General features: G+C 39.1%; 1 protein-coding gene across 18 annotated transcripts in view; it reads right to left on the reverse strand.

Annotated features, from left to right (window-relative positions):
- Positions 1–25203, reverse strand: part of DLG2 (discs large MAGUK scaffold protein 2) — a 2113447-nt gene that overhangs the window by 207972 nt on the left and 1880272 nt on the right. The window lies entirely within an intron of this gene.

Consider the following 25203-nt stretch of genomic DNA (forward strand, 5'->3'; position numbering starts at 1 on the left):
CCCAGAAGCTAGAAGAAAAGCCTGAAACAGATCGTTGTCTAGCACCTTCAGTGGGAGGATGGCCGCATTGATACCTGATTTCAGATTTCTGGGATCCAGAACTGTGAGACGATACATTTGTGTAAACCACCCAGATTGTGGCTAGTAGCCCCAAGAAATAATACAGTCAGTCAGATATCTTCATCTGACATGTGAGGAAATGCAGCTTAGTAAAGTTGAGAAAGCTGCTCCAGGTATCACAGCTAGGAATTTGTAGGGCCTGAACTTAAACCGATCTATGTGACTTCAAACCTATGCAGAGCAGAGGCAAAGGTCCCTAGAGGCTGTCCCTGACCCTCCCCTCCAGGGCAGGGTGAGCAGAGTCAGTAGGGTGTATGACCTTCCTTTATGATGAGATTATGTCTTTCCTACTGTTTGTTTTCTTCCCATTGTTTTTGCTATTAAATTGTCTTTTTATTTCTGAAATGACAGTGAGAATAGATCTTAGTTTTTTTGGTCTTTTTTTTTTTTCTGTGTTTTTCATTTTATTGGCAAGATAAAAAGCTGGTAATTCTGTTGGCCTATAAAAGTTTGTTCTGAAATGTTTCTGGTCTATGAATTATAAAAGTCGAGGAACAACTGTTCCAATGCTGTCCCCTTATAACAAATAAGAAAGCCCTTCACATGTAGCAACATTTGGTGGTGGGTAGAAAGCTTTTCTTTCAATAGGCTGAAAGGGACCCTCCCTGCTCTGACAAAAAACCTGTGCTAATGGTCACACTCTCTCATTTTAATACCAATAAATTAATTTTGTATAATCCCATGCAACAAAGTTATATAACTGAATTTAACAATATTCATTTGTAACTGAATTTAATGTAATTCAGACTTTTTCTTAGTCTTCTCTCCCTTCTTCCTGCTTTGTTAGTGAGTATTTTCTATTTGAGTAAAATTTTGATTTGATCCATTTTCTTTGGGTTCAGGACCTATGGGTCTGTGCAAACATCTGAGGATTAAATGAGATCACCTCTGTTGAGTATCTATAACATTGCCAAAGCTCTCAGTAAATGCTACGTCCCTTTAAAGAAAGAGGTAAAGCTTTATGTGTCCACGAGGGAAGTAGCTTTATGACTGAAGGAGATTTAAAGCAACTGGATGACTCTGCAGGATCAGCCAACCTGAAGAGTGTTAATGAACTTTATCCTTTTGTTGAGCATGCAGTGATCCAATAGACAGTTTATAAAAATTATGGTAGTCTATTTTTATTAATTCATGCTCATGAATATGTGTGGATTTATATAGGTGCACACCTGTGAACATATATATATGTGTGTGTGTATATATATTTTAATATAAATTTTAATATTTTAATATTAAAATTTTAATATATTTTAATATAAATGATTTTAATATAAATTATTGACTTAAGTCTGTACATCCTCTTTAGTTTCTAAGAAATACAGAAGGAAAAAGCCTTCATACATACATATGAAGGATTGCTTTCTTCATTTTTCCATTATATGGTTCCCTATAATCTCATTAATATCCACTAATTTGTCCTGTCTTGGGGAACTTCAGTAAAGACAAATTTCAACCCATCTCTTTGCAAAGTTATGTCAGACTCCAAATCAATGAAGAAGGAATTCCTTCATTTCATGAGTATTTATGGAGGGCCTAGTATGTTGCAGGTGTGGATTCCAGAAGAACAGTATATTCAAGGTCAAATTTTCTGTTCCCTAGACTCTCATTCTAGGGAGTAATGAGCAGATAATGGTTAACTACACAATGCATAGATTATTTAATAAGGTCTTTCATTAAAGTGCTATAGGTGTGTACAGGAAAGGTATCAGACTTAGTTTTGGGATAAAGTCAAGAAGGCTTCCTGGAAGAGGTAATGTCTAAGCTGAATTTTTTTTTAAGTTTATTTATTTTGAGAGAGAGAGAGAGAGAGAGAGAGAGAGAGAGAGAGAAAGAGGCAGGGGAGGGACAGAAAGAGAATCCCAAGCACGTTCTGTGCTGTCAGCACAGAACCCCAACGTGGGGCTCAATCTTATGAACTGTGAGATCATGACCTGAACCAAAATCAAGAGTCAGATGCTTAAATGACTGAGCCACTCAGGTGCCCCTAAGCTGAATCTTGATGGATGACTAGGAGATGTCCAATTACGAAGGAGATATTCAATCAGAGTGAGAAGCGCATGGTAACACAAAGGGCTGTGGTGGGGGTGGGGACAAGAAGTTGATCATGGATCTCTATGGGAGTGGAGTTTTATCCACTTACCACTCCATAACCTAAGAATGTGTAATGGGGAAAAAACTAGCTTTAGAGTTTAGGAATACCAAAGAATGATCATTCTTTTTTCATGAACTTCTTCAATGCAATGAAGGCTAAAATGGAAAATGTCATGCTTTATAGTTAAACAGACCTGATTCATTCAACCTGACCTTTGCAAGTTGCTTAACTTTTCTGAATTGATTCTTTGTTCATTTTCTATAAAATGGGGACGGTAGGACCTATTTAATATAGCTGTTGTGTTATTTTGAAATTAAAAATGTAGGGGTGTCTGAGTGGCTCAGTTGGTTAATAAGCATGAGACTTCAGCTCAGGTCATGATCTCATAGCTTCTGAGTTCAAGCCTCACGTTGGGCTACGTGCTGACAGCTCGGAGCCTGGAGCCTGTTTCAGGTTCTGTGTCTCCCTCTCTCTTTGCCTCTCCCCTCCTTGCATTCTGTCTGTCTGTCTATCTCTCTCTCAAAAATAAATAAACATTAAAAAAAGAAATTAAAGTTGTAAACTATCTTGCTACCTACCTGCCACAAAATGGACACCAGAGTGAACCTTAATTTGTACCTTAAAAACACTTGTGTCACTCATACCAATTCTTGTCTTCCATTGAATACTTCTGATTTCCTCCTAGACCAGATGTCGGAAACGTTTGATTGCTGAAATCATTTTAAATTTTTTGAGGACATACCCTCATGATATAAATATTTATATAAACTGTCAGGTGTACAGCTATAGTGTTATGGCACAGTATGTACATTATAAAACCTATATGGGAACAAAAATTTAAGGGCTGAGATGAAAAATTAATATAGAGAGAAGGGCTATCATCTTGCATACTCTTGGGATGTATGTACTCATTTTGAAGAATACTAAGAAAATACTAGAAAGAAAAGATCCAAACTCATTTTTCATGTAGCACCTAGCAGCACAGAAAGTTCTAAAGACACATCTAGAAACTGAAGACCCAACATTGGGGCATTAGGAAGAATAGAAAAAAGCGAAAAACAAAACCCAAAAACTGTGTGGCTGACTAATGCCATTACTTGTCCAACCCAGTTTTTATATTTTTTAATTTTAATATATACTTTAATAAGAATAACAGTTTAATATAGTAGAAATGTGTATAAACAACCAAATGTGACTGCCTCCTTTTCCAAATGTCCATGGCAATTAGAGAGTAGACAGATTTCTTAACAGGGTAATAGTAATAGTAACTCTTTGCCGAACACTTATAAGGAGCAGATACTATGCTAATCACTTTAGGTATATTTTCTTATTTCATCCTTATAATAATTGGAACACCACACTGCATCTCTCTAGAGGGTAATACACATATTTTAAGGTATGTTGGGAGTTTGCAAACCATGGCCTGCAGACCAAATCTGGCCCACTGTCTGGTTTTGTATACTGTGTAAGCCAAGAATGGTTTTCACATTTTAATTGGCTGAAAAAAAAAATCAAAGGAAGAATATGGCTTTGAGTCACATGAAAATTATACAGTATTCAGATTTCAGTACCCATAAATAAGGTTTTATTGGAATACAGCCATACCCATTCGTTTATGTACTATCTACGGCTGCTTTTACATGACAATAGCAGAGTTGATTAGTTGCAATAGAGACCATATGGCCCATGAAACCTAAAATATTTAGGATCTGGCCCTTTACATGTTTACAATATGCTGACCCCTAGTTCATGTGAATGGAGGCACCTGAATTACGCAGGTTGCAGCTTGCATGGTTGTCCAGGTAATAATCCTATATGGAAATGGAGGCTCAGAGAGAATAAGTCATTTGTCCATTCCATGAGGAAATGGCAGAACCAGAGGCTTCTACGGCATATTTTAGAGGCTGAAATATGTCCGTATTCCTGCAGAGAGTTCAGGCCTTTTCTCTCTGGTGATCTCTTCTGGCGATATGACCTAGCCAGTTACCACCAATACAACTTCCCCACTGTCTTCTCTGTGCTCTCATGGCCTAGATTTTAATATTACAATGGCTAAGGACAGGATAGGGTGGGGAAGGGGTCAATGGAACAAAAGCATAATTCACTCTTTTCTAACTATCTCCTTGAGCCTTTCACATACACACTTGGTCGCTGAGTATGAGGCTTTGCCGTCTCTGGCTGAGCTGAAAGTGATGAAAAGGGCATGTGATGGAAAGCTGGAAACCTCATTACTGGCTCTTTGCCTACAGAAACTCAGCCAGCTTATCTTCTTTCCCAAGGAACTTCAAACTTGCACTGGCTCAGCTGGTTCTTTCCAGGTGCCTAGAACAAGCGGCTCTGCCCAGCTGAGATCAGAAGTTGACAGATGAGACTCCGCACATTGTTTTTCTGTCCTGGAGAATATGTCCCATTTTCCTACCCCTCATTGTGCCAGATCCTCCTAGGGTCCCAGCCACTCCTGGGTTGTAATCTGGATACTATAAAATACAAGGCACAATAACTTCTTCCTGGACAGTATCCTGGAGGCCCAGATACATTAACATAATTTCTTTGGCTGCCCAATTATAGCCAGAATCTCACTTCTGAGCAGGAACTACTAACACTGGCAAGGCATCAACTGTGTAAAGTTGTGGGAACAGCTTTCACATGGGTTAATCTCACTGAGTCCTCCCAGCAAACAGAGATATATTATTCCCGTTTTAGAGATTAAATCACTAGGATCGAGAGGAATTGAGCATAGATTTTCATATACACTGGTAAAATGGTAGGTCTGGGCTTCAGTCTCGAGCTCTCTGGCTCCTAAATGCCTGTCACTTCAGTAAAGGAGCCATCCATGAAGAAGTCAGAGTTTTGCCATGATAGTCACTAAAAGCAAGCAAACACCCCCTCCACTATTCCCCTCCAAATCGTGGCATGATTTATACTTGGGATACAGCTCAGTATTATGGCTTTCAGTGAGGTGCAGAGTTCAAACATATTAGCAACCTGATCCCCTGTTAATCTGTAAAATGGGAATAACAATGTGCCTCTTGTTGGGTTGTTGTGAGGATTATATAAAGAATGTAAGTATTCTGCTAATATGAAATGTTTAGAATACAGGCAAGTCTATCCAGACAGGAAGTAAATTGGTAGTTGCCTCAGGTTGGGGAAGGGATTGGGAGGAAATGGGGACTGACTGCTAACGGATATGGGTTTCTTGCTGGTGTTGAACATGATTGAAAGTTGATTATGGTGATGGTTGCACAACTCTGAATATACCAAAAAAAATAAATAAATAAATAAAACCCAATGAACTGTATACTTTAAATAGGCAAATAATATGGTATATGAATTTAAAAACTATGTAGATAAGGTGCTAACACAATGCCTGGCACAGAGCAAATGTTTTATAAATACTAGTTTTTGTCATTATTGTTTGGAGGCAGAGACTGGCTGGTTCACCAAAATCATTTCCTCTTCTCTTGGAGCACAAAATGAGACCCCACCTAGAAGTTAGGTGTGCCCTAGTGTCTGAGTTCTGGCCAAGGGAATGTGAGTTCTGACCAATGACATGGAATGGGCCTGGTCCAATTCCCCTTGAAAGACTTCATGTTCTCTCTCTCTCTTACCAGCTCGATGCAAATTAATCCTTGAACTTGGAAGTCACATTTGAAGATGGAGGAGCCACATATAGCATAGAAAAAGTATCTGAATCATTGCCCTGAGAAAAGTTAAAACAAGTTTTGGACTTGATAAAAAAGAAAACAAAGTTCTGTTGTGTTTAAACCATTATTCATTTTGAGATTTTATTGTTACAAGAGCTAGTATTGTAACTAATATATTATAGTTATAGTTTTAACTCTTCCAAATTGACTAAAATAAATTGACTATGGATTGGCTGACCATGCTGGGTCAGGAAAGGTCCAGCCATTCCTTCAATACTGTCAAAAAGTCATTGGACAATCTGAGGAGCATATGCAACTTCTAAATAGCTTTCACAACAGGGGATCAGGATCTGAATCCTTGTTCTCCCCTCCAGTCCTCTCAGGAAGGGCCAAATGAACAGCAGGCAACATGCAATCAGACCATGAGCACTGGTAGGGTGTGGAGAAAACTCAGTCAGCCCTGTGCCTGTCGCTCTGCACTTCTGTCCTGCTCTCCTTCATGGAGGACAATGTACCCTATTCTCTTATTTGATAAAAAGGGAAAACAGTACAAATCAAATATTGTGACTCAATCAGATTATGTACCACCCTTGCTCAGTGCTTTCTAAAACAGCAGACTTCATTTTGTTAATGTAGAAAGCACAGAGAGCTATTAGCTCTCCTGGCGAATAACGCCAAATTATTTGATTGTTATTGTCTCTCATTCAGAAGATTGGCTGTCAGAAGGAAAAGGTCTGAGTCATGCTGTAGAAAAGGTGAACAGAGGATATGCAACCACCACCAAAAGGTGGCAGAGTGGAGAGAGAACAACTACTGTGGAGAGAGGGGATCTCAGGTTTATGAGCCCCTTCCCTCTGTCAAATGGAGCCAACAATGCCTTCCTACCCTTTCTCTCAGGAGGACACTGTGAAGACTTTACCAATGTAAAGTGAAAGTACATTCAGATATGATAAAAATAGTTAATGATTCCTGAGTATTTCCAGTGAAGTTCTTACATATTGCTTGTTTAATCTTCTGAACAAGCTTATTACATTAGTGTTATTAAAAACTAGCCCCTCTTATGAGATAAGGAAACTGAGGCTCAAAGACGTTAAACAAAGCAGCATCTCCATGGTCATCTAGGTGGCAAGGAGCAGAGCTGGGACTCTGAGACCTGAGAGTCGCCAAAAGCTCACATCTCTAACCACCATAGCCTTCCCGGCTCTGTGCCAATGAAATGCACTCATCACAGTGAATGGCACTTCTGCTGGAGAATCCAGAATGCCCAAAGCCAAGATGCCTACCCTTGGCTCATTCCACAGGCAGTGTCCTACAAGGTGGCTTGTACTCAGGCATATGAAGGGCCTGAGAAAATAATGAAACAGATAGGAAAAAGGGAAGAACAAAGACTACCGTCTTGGGCTCCAGAGACTAGGCTGCCTAAACACAATTCATAAAGTCATTCACAGACTCAGACCTCATAGATTTTGAATATCAGATCATTGAATCTGACGTGAACTTCTAGAGAGAAAGCATCCTTTCTTGCTGAAAACAGCTTCCCTTCTCCAGCACAGAATCATAAAGAAGAAAGAATCTGAATTTCTCCCTGCTTCCTGCTTGCCTGAAAGTTTCTTTTTTCCCTCAAACTCACAGTCCCATTGTTTCTCTTATTTCTTCTTAGTATGCTCTATTTAAACCAGATGGAGCAGTAGCATTTTGAAACTAGTCCCGAAGCCCAGGGGACTTGCATCACAAATAAATAAACAAATGAACAATTCAGCAATTGGTAAATCAGGCAGAATGAGTTTAACAACTGAGCTGGAAAAGTAGCTGAAAATCTATTCCCTGATGAAAGATCTGAATGTGACCCAGGTTCTCTTCACCTAACAGGTAACCACACTGACTTCTTTCAGCAAACCAGGGACGGAAAAGACAAGCAGTGGGGAGGCAGTTATGAACAGCTCCACAGAGATATTTGGTGGCACTCTGGCCACTCTGTATTACCAGTAGGCTGATACATTATCCCATGGTTGCTATGAAATATTTGTTCACCACCTATAAAGGCAAGACATTTTCAAGTGCTGCTTTTCTTTAAATATATTCTCCTTCCTTTCAGTCTTACATAATTCAACTATCATTCCATGTGAGGCTTAATTTAAAGAAAACCATAAGTTGAGTTAATTCACTGTGAAGGGTTATGGAAGTTATATTTATTCCAGAGAGTCAGCAGCTGTGTAATGGAGTGTCTATTATATGCCTGACCTACTGCCAGGTTCTGGGAACACAAATATGAATAAGACTCAGCCCCTGTCCTTAAGGAGTTCATGGCCTCCTGAGAGAGAGATGTATTCAAAAACTAACTGAAAGAAGTGTTATAGCCATTAGGGTAGAAGAATTGTTTAGTGATCAGCTCTGAGGAGTGAGGAAGTATGTGTGGGGGAGGGGCAGAGGACAGGGATGGCAGTTTAGCAAAGGAGCTCTCTGTCTCTGCGTAGAAGATACTAGAAGCTGACGTCTACCAAGAAGACAGGTTGAGATGATGGTCTGGGCAGAGAAAGCAGGAAGAATGGGGGTGGCCATGCACAGTGTCCCTATAAACACTTGAACACAGCTGGGAAATAAGGTCCTGGGGAAAGAAACAAGAGGCAGGCCTGGGGGCCAGGAGATGATCCTTCACTGCCCTGTGGGTCATGTGAAAGAGTGTGGTCTCTATCCTAAATGTTGTGGGAACATCTAAAGGACTTTAAACAACAGAGTAAACAAGATCTGATTTGTACTTTAGAAGATCACCGTGGCAACCATGTGGAGGCTGGGCTGGAGGTGTTAAGGCTGGCAGCAGGGAACAGTCAGAAGGCGAGTGCAACAGTCCCAGGAGGGAAGGATGGGGCCTGATCTCGCAGCCGCAGTGGGGATGTAAACAAAGAGAAAGAGGGCAGATGCTAAGAAGGCAGAAATTTGGGCTGGAGATAATGAAATCTGGGTTCTAGTTCCAGCTTCGGTATAATCTCTCCACATAACCCTACATGAGTCCTTCCCTTTTTGGCCCCTGTTTCCCAATTTGTCAGGTGAGAGGGAGACATGTTATGGTTGTATATGAGAAGGCATGTTATTCATGTATTTGGTTATTATTATTCATTCATTGGGTAAGTTAATTGGTCAGGGAAGGCACTCATTCCTTTATGCATACTTTTGGGAGTCTTGCTCTAAAAAAGCAAAATGGTACTACGAAGAACTCAAAAGAAAGATGAAACTTGAAGTCCACAGCATTTGCTGATCATGCTTTAGGTGCAAAATATGTACCACACTGTCGATACAGGTAAGATGGAAACAGAAATGGCCAAGGTGTGGTCTCTGCTCAATTAGAGGGAATGAAGCAGTCTGTGATTAATTCATTTTAACAAACACTGACTGAGTGTCTATGTGCTGAGTATTGCATCTTCCACAGTAAGGAAAAAGAGGAATACGAGAGGAATAAGTCCCTGTCATGAAGGAGCACACAGTCACCAATAGATGAAGTAATATTGCTTTTAGAGAGCTGCAAAGCACTGTGAGAGCCAGAGATAGAGAATCTTACCAAATGTCCATCTTTGATCTTTGTCACAGCAAACAGGAGCATGAATGCTCTTTTCTGTGATCTAAGACTGCTAACAGTTCCCTTCACAAAAGCAGATGAAGCAAGGAGTCATTCACTTTTACTTTAAACAAAGACCTTTCTATGGTGACGTCCTATTATCAGGTGTTCCATATAAGAATAAGGCATGCTCTTTGCCCTCAAAGAAATCACAGGTCAGTGTGCATAACATTTTGTATTGTGGGAGGAGAAATAAGAAAAAGTTCTACTCTTTCTACCAAATAATCCAAAGTATCTTCAACAGCACCTAGCATATAATAGGTGCTCAATAAAGTTCAAATGAGGTGAACACTTTCAAATTTGTTACTACAGTTACTATTTGTTAAAGAAAGAAAATGAAGTTCACTCTAAAATAATAACACATACCTGACATTTAATTATCCAAAGAATTCACTCAGGAAAAATCACTTTTATATAAGAAGTCATGAGTAATTAATCAAACAACAGGCAACTGGCTTGTTGTAATATTAATTCAAATACGGTTTCTAAGCAGCAGGTCTACATTCCCAAAGTCTTGAGAAGCAGATGGCATCTAATTTGCTTTAAGAGGCTTTGATTGACCACACTTGGTTCTTTAAGCCAGGGTGAGTTCAGTTTTGGAAGCGTTCGTTAAGAGAAATAGCTTCCAACCCCTTAAATAAAACAAGTGGTTTCTAAATGTATAGTCTGGAAAGACCATACTTGGGAATGGTCTTGCTTAGACATAAAATGGAGTGTGTTAGGGGTATGGAAGGAGAATTCCACTAGTAGCCTACTGAGAAATGGTGTTGACTTGACAAATGAGATCACATGCGTAATTAAGCTTTGACAAAAATTAAAGGGGCTAACAGTGCTAGTGAAATTAAAAACAAACAAACATGCATCACATTGTGACATTTTTTTTCCTCAACAGAGAAGCCCAGAGCATTGTGATCCAGCTGGTAAGAATTCTGACATGTAATTTAGAATCTTTAACCAGTAAGAAATGATTCTAAAGGACTTGGCAATAGGCCTGGCTCATGGACTCCATACCCTGTTACAGATGTGAGGTGGCCACCATATTGCCTACCATTGGGGAGAAGAAGCTATGGTAAAACAGCTGTCTCATACAGGGGCTTTGGTCATAGGCTGGCTTCTGGTCACAGGGTCTGACATCTGGCCTCTGCCACTTACTGAATTGTTAGGATCCTGGACAAGGTGCTTAACTGCACTTAAGCCTCAATCCCCATCTGTAAATGAAAACAGTAGTGCCTATCTCATAGGGTTGTTACAGGGAGAGTACATGAGATAATAGATGTAAACAGCTTGGTATAGTGCCTGGCACATAACAGGTCTGGTAACTATTAGTATTATAATTAGGATTGCTGAAAGGGAATTTTTCTTTCCACAACTGGCTAAAAAACCCTTGTTTCAAATACTTCTGAGACAGAAATAAATATATGGATGATGGATTTGCAGAAATGGGAGTGGGTGTTCCATTGTAATATAATTGTAATGTGCTGAAAACCACAGCAGTCTTGTGCCAATCACAAACCCTTTCTCATAGTAAGATTATTTTGTGAGTGAACCTGGAGAGTATCTTATTAATTACGTGCTTTAATGTTCCATTTGGTAATATGAGTCTCTTCTGAATTCTATTTAATGATATAATACAGAGAACTGTACCCTGGAAGGACCTTGGTTTGAATCTCACCTCAGTCACTTAATGGCAATGTGAGCTCTGGCAAAACAAAAACCTTTCTGAGCCTCAGTTTCCACATCTATAAAATAGGGATAATCTGTTATCTATAAAATAGGGATGATGATCATCATCATCATCACTTTTACTGAGTTTTTGCTTTGTTCCAAGTTCTACCAGCCTTTACTAAATTATCTCACCCTCACTACATACTACGTTGCCTTCTAGAAGTGTGGTTGTAAAGGCAGGGTCTGTAGCCAAGAGCTCAGAACCAGACAGCTGGGATCAATTGAGTTGATAGCAGAGGATTGCTAAATGATGACCAAAAATATCAAAAAACTCTTGCTGCTTTCGAGACAGTCAGGTCTTTGACAGGTGGACAGCAGGCTGCAAATAGAGGTCTAGCAGGGAAGGGAAAGCTTTGTGAATATACACAAACATCAGAAACTTTGGGACCTGCAGTCAAACCTCAACCTCCAAGGCTTATCACAAATAACGACTTCGAAGATGTCTAGAGCAAACATCTAAAAGGTCACAAGGAGCACCTGGGTGACTCAGTCGATTGAGTGTCTGACTTCGGCTCAGGTCATGCATGATTTCATGGTTCATGAGTTTGAGCCCTGCATCAGGCTCGCTGCTGTCAGTGCAGAGCCTGCTTCAGATCCTCTGCCTTCCTCTCTCTCCGCCCTCTACCACTTTCTCTCTCTCTCTCTCTTTCTCTCTCAAAAATAAATAAACATTTAAAGGGTCAAAATAAAGGCAGACATGAACAGAGAGATAGGACCCTAAGTATGTCAAATTGATAGAGTGAAGAAAACAAAGCACACCAAGCTGCTCCACTCCAGGAAGTGCCCACTAGGACTCAGAGCATATAGCCTTAGAGAGAAAGTATGGCAGAAGGCAGCACATGGGGCTGCTGATGAAGGAAGGGGCACTATGGCATTTATTTATTTGTCAGTTATCTTTAGATTTCTGTGCCCACTGGGGTCAGAGGCTGGAGGTCCTTCTCTTGACTTTAAGAAAGCTATTTAACCTCTGTGCCCTGGTTTCATCTTTAAAATTGGGACAATAAAATTATGGCACAATTTGCAGTGTGCTACTATGTGTTTGTAACAAGGAATGGAGAAGCTGCCTATGTACTGGCATAGAAAGATCTCCAAGACACATCAATAAGTGAATAAAGGATAGTGCAGGACAGAGTGTATGGGATTCTCCCTCTGGGGTGGAAGAAAGGTGGTAAAAGAAAAAAAAAAAGTATGTGTATGTGTATGTGTATGTGTATGTGTATGTGTATGTGTATGTATATGTATATGTATAGAGTTTGCTGTACTTGTGCAAAGAAATTCTAGAAAGATGCACAAAAGCCTAAAAGTGGTGGTTAGCTAAGTGAGGAGGATGGGGAGAAGGCAGGAAAAAACTTTTCAATAAATACCTTAGAAAAATCAAATTTTAAATTATTTTAAATAATAACAGGAGGATAGCAATTAGAACATACCTCATAGGGTTATTTTTAAGAATAAATGAATAACCTATTTAAGAGCTTAGCATGAGGCCTAACCTGTAGCAAGCAATAAATACACATTAGTGGGGACTATTTTTTCTTCTTGAGAAAGAGAGTGGGAAGGAGCCCTTCCTTGGCTTCTACTTGCAGTTCAGGTGCGCAAAGAGCTGAAGACAAGTTGTAGGAGGCTGGCTGCTGGACTTTCACTGAGGTTTTAGAAGCAGAAAGTCCATGATGTCTTGATTTCCTCCCAATCACCAAGCTGTGTTCCCAGGGATCAAGAGCAAACTGTCCACCCAGAAATATCATTTGAGCCTTCACCCAGGACCTATAACACAGTGGGCTAATGGGTATGGAAAGGTAGAGAATTGCAACTCCCAACACAAACACAATCTGTCCGTGACTCCAAGAACTAGAAGTGATTTAAAAACAGGCGTGCCTCAGAACAAAACATGAGAAAAGATGAACAGATGCCAATGAAATGTCACTTTCACTGTGTTGCTAAAAATGCTTTAATGTCCTTAAAGCATACACCTCAGTGGATTAGTTGGAAATGCCACAAAGGGATGAGAATAATAAAAATAAAAAACAGGCTTTGAAGAGAACCCTTTATGTAGTCACAAGATTAATAATCTATGTTTTTTTTTTCCCCATCTGCACTGAAAAAGAAGATTTAATAATCAGATACAAAAGGTAGGAAATTATAGTGAATCACAAATATTCAGATATTGTAACCCAAACAATTGTTCTAGCATTGCCTGTGTTTTACTGGGGGTTATGCTAAGTGGCTGACAAAATAAAGACTCTAATTTTTAGTTCCTTAAGGATTAAAACACACAGCATTTGGAACACAGAAAAGTACCATTTTAGGCACTTGTTGGGGAAATAGCACACAAGTGATGCCTTGGTTTGGTTAGAGGCTTCCTTTAAGTAGGTTCTATAAAAGGAGCAAGCAGGCAGGGGTCCAGAAGATGGTGATGAGGCACCCCTTGTGTAACTGCCATATTGTTAGCTACAGTGGCTCAGAAAGTAGACAGATTTGAGCACAAACTCTGTGTCTATCAATCATTAGTTGAGTAGCTTCAGGCAAGTTATTTAGCCTAGCTGAACTTTAATTGTCCCATCAGTAAAATAGAGATAATTATAATGCACCTTGTAGGGATATTATGGGGATCCAAAGAGATAATATATTTAAGATGCATAGCATAGTGCCTGGGATATAGTGGATGTTCAGAAAATGTTAGCCTTTATCATTATCATCTATCTTCTCATTCATTAAGCTATTCACAAAACCATCATTGATTAGGGAGCATTTCAGGTCAAACTTTGGGTTGGGCAAAGGAAACCCAAGACACAGTCCTTGTACACAGGAAGTTCTCAGCCTAGCAGAGGAGATGGACAAAGGAAAGCAATATGGCATTGGGAATAGGATAGAAAGATAGAAGTCAGTGCCAGGCACACTGGGGCATAAAGAGGGATACTACAGGGATGAGGAAGGGGCTTCATGGTGGAGGTGATGCTGCGGTGTAGGGCTTAAAACAGGTATACATATAAGGCATTTGGGACAAAAGCAACAGGGGGACACAGACACTGGAAAGGAGGGGTGAGAAGAATGGTGTGAAGAGGTCCAGGGAACGAATAAGCCAGACAAAGAGGTAAGGCCAGAGAGGGCCAGGAGGTTCATTGTCTTCACAGAGGGCTGAGTACACAAAAAAGTTTTTATAATTTGGTGTGTTTGACAACTCAACTTCTTTAATTAGAAGCTGAAAGATAGTCAGCAATGCCCTGCCAGGGGACTGCCCTCAGACTGCTCCATATTATTATGGTGGAAAGATAATTTTGTACAACATTTGCCAGCCTTAGAAGAAACCCGCTGAAAGGGTGTTTTGCCTGATCTTGCCAGGACCTTATCCTTCTTTGCAAATTCAATGTTGGCTTGGGGTAGGTATGCATCAGTAAATTCCACACACCCCCCCCCCCGCCCCCATTTCTATTTTGCTGACAAATCTTCTCGTAAATACCTAGTTCCCTTCAGCACAAAAAGGATTAGCAGTGTCAGTATTGATTAAAATATGTATTTTTAAAAGGAGGAAGATGTGAGGGTCACCTGGGTGGCTCAGTCAGTTAAGCATCCAACTCTTGGATATGGCTCAGGTTCGTGAGTTTGAGTCCTGCATCAGGTTCTGTGCTGATGGTGTGGAGCCTGCTTTGGATTCTCTCTCCCTCTCTCTCTGTCCTTCCCCCCTCAAGTGAATAAATAAACTTAAAAATATATTAAAAAAAAAAGGAAGATGTGAACTTGGTGGTGGTGGTGGGGGGGGGAATCCAGACACATACAGGTTCAAATATCTTCTGCTACTTAACAGAGGTGGGGATTTTTTTTAACCCTTGTGAATCTCCATTTCTTTATCTATAAAGGAGAATTTGATCTCATGGACTAGAATAATTAATGTCAATTATCTACTACCAAGCCACAAATAGTCGCCATCATTACTTCCTGTAAAACTAAAGTAGGGGATTCGGACAGCAGCCTTGGGAGACAGAATTCTGAGTCTGCAGGGCAGAAAGATTCCAGGAGGTAGAGGAAGCCAGGTCAACTTGTACTTCTAAATTGTGCCATGATCTGACTGGGCTGGACCCAGTGAAAGCTCTTAATTCCTGTGTGTTGAACTGAGGTTGGAAACACTCTGATCTCTTTCTCTCCTCGGTATATTGAAAGTTTCCCTTAGCAAGGCTGACCTTCACGGACCAATAAAGGTTAACTAAAGCAGTTCCTTTCACAAGTTTTCAAGTTACTTCAGGTCTGTAGATCTGGCGCAGAAAGAAGAGTTAACAGATGAGGTTTGCTAAATACAAGCAATTTTTATGTAGTCCATACAGATGTACTTAGGAAAGGATGTGACAGACAGCAAATGCACTCTGCTGGTAAGATATTGCAGTTCTTATCAAATGCCCTATAAATGATAATATAATGATACCTCAATCCAGCCCCCAGTGAGGACAATACATTACCCTCTATGGTACATCTGTGCTGCTCAGGCATTTCATAGACAGGACTGAACTCTCACACAGCCTTAGGAAAGCCACATGTTCTTGCTTTTTAATCTGGTATCTTTAACTGGTAAAAACTCATTACTCTTTTGAGCTACACATGTGCTTATAATGAAGCTCACTTATGATGAAATATAAAGAGAATCTTACAGAAATCCCATAATCTGGATCCTGTAAACCCACTGATGAAAAAAATTAGCAACCAAGAAACAAAATGGTACTTTATTAACCCAGGTACATGTAATATTTAATGCCAAGCATTAATGGAATAATATACATGAAAACCTCAGCCAAAACAAAAAAAATTAATTTCAAATAAGCTGTTTTTTCCATGCCAACTATCTTGAAAAGGTTTGGTTTTCAAAAAGTTGCAAAAGCTATAATATAGTCCAGCATAAATGGCCCATAACAAACTAACCCAAGGCTGATCATAACAATATTACTTACAGTAGTGAAAAAAACAGATACAACTTAAAAGTTTAATAATGACAAACTGACTAAATCAGTAGTGTCACATCCCCATAATGGAATCCTAGATCTCTTTAAAATTCACTTTTACAGAAGAAAAGAAAAGAAAAGAAAAGGTAATGACATAAAGAAATGCCCACAAAACATTATTAAATGAAAAAGGTGACTAACTCCTAGACACAGTATGGTACCAATTTTACAGAATTTACAAACAAGTTGTAAAGCTCTAACATAATGAAACTGGTAGGTATCATTTGTTGATTTCTTTTTTTTTTTTTTTCTAATTAGGAAGTAGTCTTTTAAAATATTTAATTTTGTAAGTAAAACTCTGGAGGTCAGTGGAGGTATGGAGAAGAATGCATTTGAAAGCATTGAAAAATTTGGCGAATATTAAAAATAATGTTTATAACATATAACATTGCTAAATGCTGATCTGAACTGAAGTAAACCAGGATAGGAAGGTTTACATATAGTATAACCTGCCCTATATATTTCAGGCACACAAATCAGACTGAAATTAAATAGGCCAAAATGTCAAGGAGTGTTGCCTCTGGCTAGTAGAAATTACAGATCGTTTCTTTTATCCCTTTTTTCTTTCCTATTTTTTTATAGGCCTCAGTATATCCCAAAGTTTTAACAATAAACATGGAATGCCATTATAATGAGGAAAAGTCATTATTTTTTAAAAAATATAACACAGCAGAAAAAAATAAACTTAAAGTCACTCAAATATTGTCATATAGACTAAACTTCTAATTGTCTGACTCCAAATCTCCTTTATTTTACATACTGCTAACATTTAAAAAATACTATGTAAATCTAAGAAAAAAATTTCTATTACCAATTCAGTAAGGTAGAAACATTCACAGTTCCTACTTACTTCCATTATTATTTTTTAAAGTGCATTGTTAAAAGACTTACAGATCCCCTGCCAATGACTTTTCTTTGTGAAAAAGAAACCTGCATAGATTCAAAATTACATGAAGGCTTTTTTATGTGGAAAACTAGATCTAACGGTTGAAAGGCAAAGGAAGGTAGATCTGCAGTCATTATACAAGCCAACAAAATTTTCTTCATTTAAAAGTTCATTCAACAATCTTTATTAAGCCCTTATTCCATGCCAGGTATTGTTTAAAGTGCCAGGGATATAGAGGTGTCTGCAAATGGGAATGGAGATAGTACATTCCTTTCAAAGGATATATAAAACATGGCTGACTGACCACTTGGCAAGCATGTTCTAGAGGAGATCCAAATATGTGAGGTGGCAATGACCCATTTCTTAGTCTGGAAACCTCTCATTCTCACTCCCTGCCTTCTCACTCTCTTCCATGTCCACTTCCACAATCCCCTAGAAAGCAGAGCCAGATTCAAAGGCTTGTATGTGATACTTAATTTTGAGCAGTGATCCCAGCAAAGAGGATTGAAGAACCAGGGAGACTAGTCAGAGAAGGAGGGAAAGACAACATAAGCAAATGTCATTGGGCTACTGAGCACTCTTGTGGGCAACTGGGATTCAATCCCTCCAGGACCTTCTGAGGAGTGTCCATAATGCAATTCAGAACTCTCTCTCTAAAGGATGAGGAGGGGAGCCTCTACCCACCAATTCCCTCCCACCTTCGGACAACAAACTATCAAGAGTTGCCACACAACTTTCAGTTGCACTTCAAATTTTGTGCATGCCAGAGTGGTGAGTGGACTTCTGGACAGAAAGCAGAGAGGGGTGTGGCCCCTGAGGCAAGGTGGTGTCAGGTTACACCTGCATAAAGCTGGTTGCTACATAAATACCTTTAGTTAATGTGGCAGAAAAGATGTAAGACTGAGCATAAAGACGGCACCATCTGTAAGGTTCTTCTAAGCCATATGAGGGAATGATAATAACAGTGGTAACTAATACTTTTTGACCATGCATAGTCTGAATATGTTTTATCACTTAATCCTCAAAATAAACTCCATGAAGCAGATTACACGTTCACCTGATTTTTAAGTACAAGGAAACAGGCTTTAAGAAGCTAAGTGGTCTGCCTGATGTTATCAATAAATGGTAGACTGAAGATGGGCTGAGGGACTGGCTGCAGAGCCCAAGCATGACACTGCCTCTCTCAGTGCCCATGAACATCCAAGTGTCTCCAAAACGGGATAGCAAAAGTGGGAATCAGTTGCCCTTCAGAGTTTTGTTTCTGTATCTGTCTCTAACCACAGTATGAGTTCCTTCAGGGCTGAGATTGTGCCTACCCCATACTTTATGCTATATCTCCAGGACTTAGCAGTGTATGAAATATAACAAAGCACAATGCTTGCTGAGCCCAGCTGAGTATCTCTTCCTCACAGGGAACTAGTGCTTCTTGAGAGCAGAAACTATTTCTTATTCATCTTTATATCCCAGCACATGTTTGTTGACTCTGACAGAATGGCATTTTCCAGAAAGCAGAGTACATTGTGGTTAAGAATGTGGACTTTCTGTCAGAGGGCCCTGGGTTAGAGCCCCACCCTTGATACTTACTAGCTATATGATCTTGAACAAACTAGGCAATAGTCTTTCCAGGCCACAGTTTCCTCATCTGTAAAATGGCACGATACTATTTGTATTTTCATTATAGGGTTGTTGTGAAGCTTACATGAGATAGATACAAAAGCATTCATCATTAGAGCCTGGCACATGGCAAACATGAAATATTAGCTATAATTATCATTATTGGAAATTCTGTACTATTAGTATTGACAGTATACTTGGAATTCTTAAGCTAGATCCAAGGGCCTTTGGAATGTCCACTGTAGTACATATGGGAAAAGCTCTAGAACACAAAGTATCTTAGTAGATAGACAGCACCTAGCACATAGCTGGCACTCAGTAAATATTCATTGAATGTTACATAAGGTAGTGAGCCACATTTGCTTTTGGTAAGAATCATCAGAACACATGCTGAAAATGAGTAAATGCATTATAGGTTTCTAACTACCATTGGACAGGAAGAAAGATCAGTGTTTTAAGTGCTGGCTATAATCAGATAGGAGAAACAGCAATATAACCTATGGCAGGTGTGATGACATAAAACCAGGTCAGAAATTTGGGACTCATTTACAAGACATTATGATCACAAACTAATATTTGAATTTATATATCCCTCCCAAATTAAATATTTTGACCACATGAGATACATACAAAAGTATGTATCAAAAATTGCTCACTTTTCAATATTTCCTGTCTTGTTCTTATTATAGAACTATAATAATAGTCAAAAATTGCTCAAAAATTGCTCACTTTGCAATATTTCCTGTCATGTTCTTATTATAGAACTATATATTTTCTTAACATACTTGTTTGTGTTAATTAATTATAATTTGAGTTTAGAGTCTGAAGACTTTGGGATTTATTTTAATGACATTATTCGAAGAAATGTGAACCCAGATTCTGAGGGAGAAATTGGGTGGCTGGAAGATAATGCCCAAGATGGTGGGCACTTTCTTTGAGTCATGACAGAAAGATCTGGTTTGCATCCCAGTCTTCCATATACTATTTGAATGACCCTGGACAAATTATTTCATGGCACTGAATCTGTTTTTCATAATTTCTAATATGAGGTTCCTGTTGCCCATTTCCCCAAATTCACCTGAAGCTTTGTTTGAAGGACACATACAGAGTGCCTGGTATGTGACACGTATTCAATCATTGTCCATTCCCTTCCTCCCTTAAAGGTAAGAAAAAAAACCAGAGTCCTGGGGTAGCTGACAATAATAATTATTCTCTTAGGCCCTCCTATCAATATAGGTCATGCAATCCTTCGTTAAGAAAGTGTCTTCCTCAGAGGAGAAAATAAAAATTTTCAAATCAGAAGTACACGGGACCGAATTTTGCAAAATAATAATAATAATAATAATAATAATAATAATTTTTTTTTTTTAAAACAAGATTCCTCATTAGGCAGCAAACCACATTTTAAGGTTCAGCTCAACCTCAGCATGGTGGCTGGATGGCTAATCTTGGCAAACCTTTATATCACAGTGGCTGGAAGATGAATACAGCGTTTCATTTGGCATCATCATGATTAGCACCCTGGTGCTAGTAATGCTCCTTAGACTGCCCATGATGTGTGGTGGCTGCATTGCAAGTCAGGAGTTTAATTTAGCTTTCTGAGCATCTGCAGGTTTTGTTTTCAACAGGGAACTGCAGATTACATAACTGTCTTGGCTTCTGCTTCAGAAGGTGAACGATTGACTCTCTAAATTAACTGTCGATACAGATGGTCAGGAACAGAGCTTGTCGTACATGGAAGTGATTTCTCCCCAAATCATTTGGAAGGTAATGAGATAGCTCTTGACCTCTCCAGACACTTGGCAGAGAAAACAGGAGAAAGTTACATGCATAGCTAGGTAGATATTGAAAAAAGAGACATAGTCTAAAAAAACCTGGCTAGGATTTCTTTTTTAAAACTTCTTTTCACTGTACCCTATTGTTGACTCCACTGGATTGGTCTGTTCCCCCTTACCAATCATTATTCTGTGGGAATTTTGCCAAGGACTTTTATGGAAGAGTGTTAAACAAAGGGAAATGCAACATGATGAAAATGGGGCTCCTGGGAGCACATGAAAGCAAATGAGAGAGGAATATAAAGTGTATACACTGTCCTGAACTGGTCTAACACATGCTAAATTAGGTCTGAAATAACATCTAACCCCAGCCCTCAAGGTGATTTTTGTCTACTCAAGGGGAATACTCATAAAGCAGATAATTTCAGTACAACATGCCAAATGCTAAGACAGAAAATTTTTAGGAACATAGAGGAGGAGTACTAGAAAGAGCAGGGGATGATTAGACACTAATTAATAATATAAAGTTTATATAACATGTACCTATTTGCAGATATGAGTGATATAATCAAAACTTGTAATTGCTATAAGGACATCATATAGTTAGTGTAATTCAAGGCTTAGTCTTGTATTTAAATTTTCAGACTTCAAATTCTATGTGTTTTTCTAGTAGTGACTGGAAGCCGAGGGCATGTGGAATGAATTCATATCCATATACTGCAGAAATAAAAAGAAAACGTAAGGGACTGGCAGGGAGGTAAGTGGGTATAGTTAGTGTTGAGTGTATTAGTTTTTAGTGGACATAGGATTTCTGTGCTGCAAGATGAAAAAGTTCTAGAGATATGTTGTAAAACAATATGAATATACTTAACATTACTGAATTTTACACTTAAAATGGTTAAGATGGTTACAGTGTTAGGTTCTTTTGCCACAATAAAAAGACTAAAATGTAATATTATATTAATAAAACATTATAACACAAATAAGTGAATAACTGTCATTGATAACATAATAACCATAACTAGTATGTGTGGGGCACTATGCTGGGGGCAATGTCAGACATTTAACATGGACAATCTCATTTATTCTAACAGTCCCTTTTGACAAATGTGCAACCCAAGGCTTAGAGGTACCATGCCTAAAGTCTCCACAACTAGAGTATGAATAGGCCAGACTGTAAAACCGTGGCCTCAACAGTCATTTTCCACACCGACACATCTTTTTGAACTATACAGTGAAACTAGGCAATTCCAAATAGATACACATCATTTCTTGCCTTGTACCCACATGAAGAATTAGATAAAGAAGATGACAACTCCTCAAAGGCCAAAATGAAGTCCCCGATAAACTATTTAAAGGGAAGATCATGTGGGCCAGGGTCTGTAGATGCTGTGACCACTCTGGTCAGTGGAGGCTCTGCACTGCTGAGGGGCAATCAGATACTCAGCTTCCCACTGTTTCTCCTCATTTAGACACCTCTGTGGGATCATTAGCTGCATAAGGAGGTCTTTCTAGGTAACAAGATGACGTCTGTCTATGATTTGACGTCAAGTGACTCATTTCACTACCGTCATGTAGCAGGCACCTCAGTGCAGATCAGGTTCACCCTGTGGGAGCCCTGCAAGTTTCCGGTTGAATTTTATATTTATTCTGAGATAACTGCATTTGACACCCCAGGCTGACTAATAGCTATGTGTGACCAAGATATGTGCCAAGCTAGCCAGCTTTTGCAGTTGTAAAGACAGTTATAAACAGAGAAAGAAACATAATTGGACACTAGGAAAAAGGTCACAGTGCAAATGTCTAGACTGCAGCAAGAGAGGGCAGACTAACAGCATGGGTGTTTCTATCACCTGACTTTGTATTTGGGTTGACCATACTTATTAATCAAAGAATGGTCCATGAGCAAGCATGCTAGAAACACTGAAGCTCAAGCCCCAGCCCAGAGCCACTGAATCAGAATCTGCATTTTGACAGGATCCCCAGGTGATTCATGTGCACATTACCATTTGAGAAGCCATGATATAGAATGTCCACATTCTTATTTTTAATAATTGAGTGTTTACTGGAGTGCCTGGGTGGCTTAGTCGGTCAAGTGTCCGGCTTCGGCTCAGGTTATGATCTCACAGCTTGTGGGTTCGAGACCCAGGTCCGGCTCTGCAGTGACATCTCAGAGCTTTGAGCCGGCTTTGGATTCTGTGTCTCCCTCTCTCTCAACCCCTGTCCTGCTCTCACTCACTCTCTCAAAAGTAAACAAACTTTAAAAAAATTAAAAAAAAAGAGAATTGACTGTTTGCTAAATATGTTCAGTTGCAAATTAAATTACCATATAAAAAGGAAACAATAATTGTATATACTAGGCAAGATTATCATGCTAGTTAACACATGCTAGCTTTCACAATAATTTTTCTGCTTTAATTCTTTTAACAACCTTTAAGTTCTTACCTGTCTTCTTAATGGTAAGGAAATTTGCAAAGAAGACAATGTATTCCAGCTCTAGATCCCCCAAATTTCCGTGGAAATCACACTACCACACTAGAGGTATTCAGAAGGTCACTTGAACTTGAAATGGTCAGAAAAAGTAGGACTTGAACTGAGACTCAGAGAATGGGTGAGGTTTGCATAAAAGAGGGATTGCCAGAGTAGAGAAACAACAGACACAGGAGCACTTGGGGATTGGCATGTGAAAGTATTTTTCAGGGCAAGGCTCAAGGAAATATTTAAATGTGGGGTTCATGTCCCCACAAGAGCAATAAGAAGAAAAAAATGAAATGATGATTGAAACCAGAGGATGGAGGGCCTTGAAATCTAGGCCAAAGGGTGTGGTTATCTAGTAACTTGGCGTAAGGAATGTATTTTCAGAAGATAAATTATTCCGGTTTAATTCATTAGGCTTTTACTGGAGATTTTCATATGCAGTGGTAAATTTGCCTTAAGAATAAGAGATGGATAGATTCCAAGAAACACTTTAGAAAAACTCTCTACACTACTGTGGTGATTGCATCTTCTGTAATTCTGCACCTGCTTCATCAACTGCTGGCTGACATCACTGTTTTCTGACAGGGGCACACAGTATTTGCCAAAGCAGTTGAAAATGTGCAAGGATGAAGAGAGCATTAGGTAGGACAACAGATGTCTTTTAACTCGGGCAGTGGGTTGAGGATTCATCTCTAGAGGGTCAAAAGAATGTGGAGTTTAGTAAAGCTGCCAGGGTGGACCTGAAAATACACAAATGGGTCAACCATATGCAAGTGGGAATTGTTTTTCTACTGAGGATCACATATACAGAGCAACTTGATTCCTCAGCAATTAAACAAAAACAAATTGTTGGTTGCTCTTTAAAATTAAGGATAGGAAATGCAAATGTAAATGTATACAGTTGCACTAAACCCTAAAAAACACTAAAAACAAGAAAAAATCAGTTTAATAAAATTTGAAGATGAAGAAAAAGGAGAAATAAGAAACTTGAGGATGAAAAGAGGGGACTAAAATATAGGCAGATGCAGAGGAAATGGGGAGAAAAAGAGATAAGGAAGGGGTAAAAGGAAAAGAAGGCATGATGGGAAGATAATTTATTAAAATTTATCAGGTTTTGGGGGCACCTGGGTGGTTCAGTTGGTTAAGCATCTGACTTTTGATTTCAGCTCAGGTCATGACTCACAGTTCTTGAGATTGAGCCCAGAGTTGGGCTCTGTGCTGCCAGCGTGGAGCCTGCATGGGATTCTCTCTCTCCCTTTCTGTCCTTCCTCTGCTTGCTTACTCTCTCTCTCTCTCTCTCTCTCTCTCTCAAAATAAATAAACATTAAAAAATGTATCAGGTTTTTAACATCACTATCTACTTTAATAATCATCTAACTCCATGTGGTAGATATTATACCCAGTTCACAGATAAGGAACAGATAGTACTAGTGATTAAATAATTTTCCCCAAATCACACTGATGGTAGGTGGTAGAACTGGAATTCAAACATTCAATCCATTAAACACCAGGAGGTATTAAAGTAACGTCAGTCAGGAGCCAAACCATGCTATGAATTTCTCTGTTAGTAAAATGAGGCTGTACATATGAGACTACTGAATACAGTAAGGTCAACAAATAATAGGTATCAATCTCCAGAAAAGGATTAGTTAACATATTAACTACTGATAACTACAATTCTAAATCTTTCTTGCCTCTGGGTTCAAGTTTAAGGATCAAAAACTCATGACAATCCCTAGTGTTTTGACAAAGAATCCTCAAATCCACCAGGCACAGAATATTCCATAGACTGAATCAATGCCTTCTACATATATGTTCTATTAATGTTAAATGTACATAGGTTACACTGTGACTAAATATGCCTTCATTAAAATTTAATTCAATATATTACTGTATCATGAAGTATTATCTGTATTGCCAAAATCTAAAAATATAACTACTCTCAGGTAGTTAAGAAGAGAGTCCTTCTATTCAAAAAGCCTGGGAATGACCATGAGTGTAATCCTTACAGTATTTCACACAAAAAAGAGCTGTGACAGTAGCCAGCTGAGACCTACTTCTGACCTGTCGACCCCTTAGATGAACAATCTTCATACCTGTCTTCTCAAAAAGTATCTTCCCTACTATCCATTCTGCTCACAGCAGAGATAAGTGATTTTTTCTAATGGCAATATTGCTCCTGTCACTTTTCTGCTTCAAATCACTTAGCTGGCCGCAGTGCCTTCAGACTAAAGATCAAACCCCAGCTTGGGGATAAAAAACCTTCTGTGATCCGGG

This window comes from Panthera onca, chromosome D1 (genome assembly GCF_046562875.1).
Source record: "Panthera onca isolate mPanOnc1 chromosome D1, mPanOnc1 haplotype 2, whole genome shotgun sequence".
Classification (NCBI taxonomy): Eukaryota; Metazoa; Chordata; class Mammalia; order Carnivora; family Felidae; genus Panthera; species Panthera onca.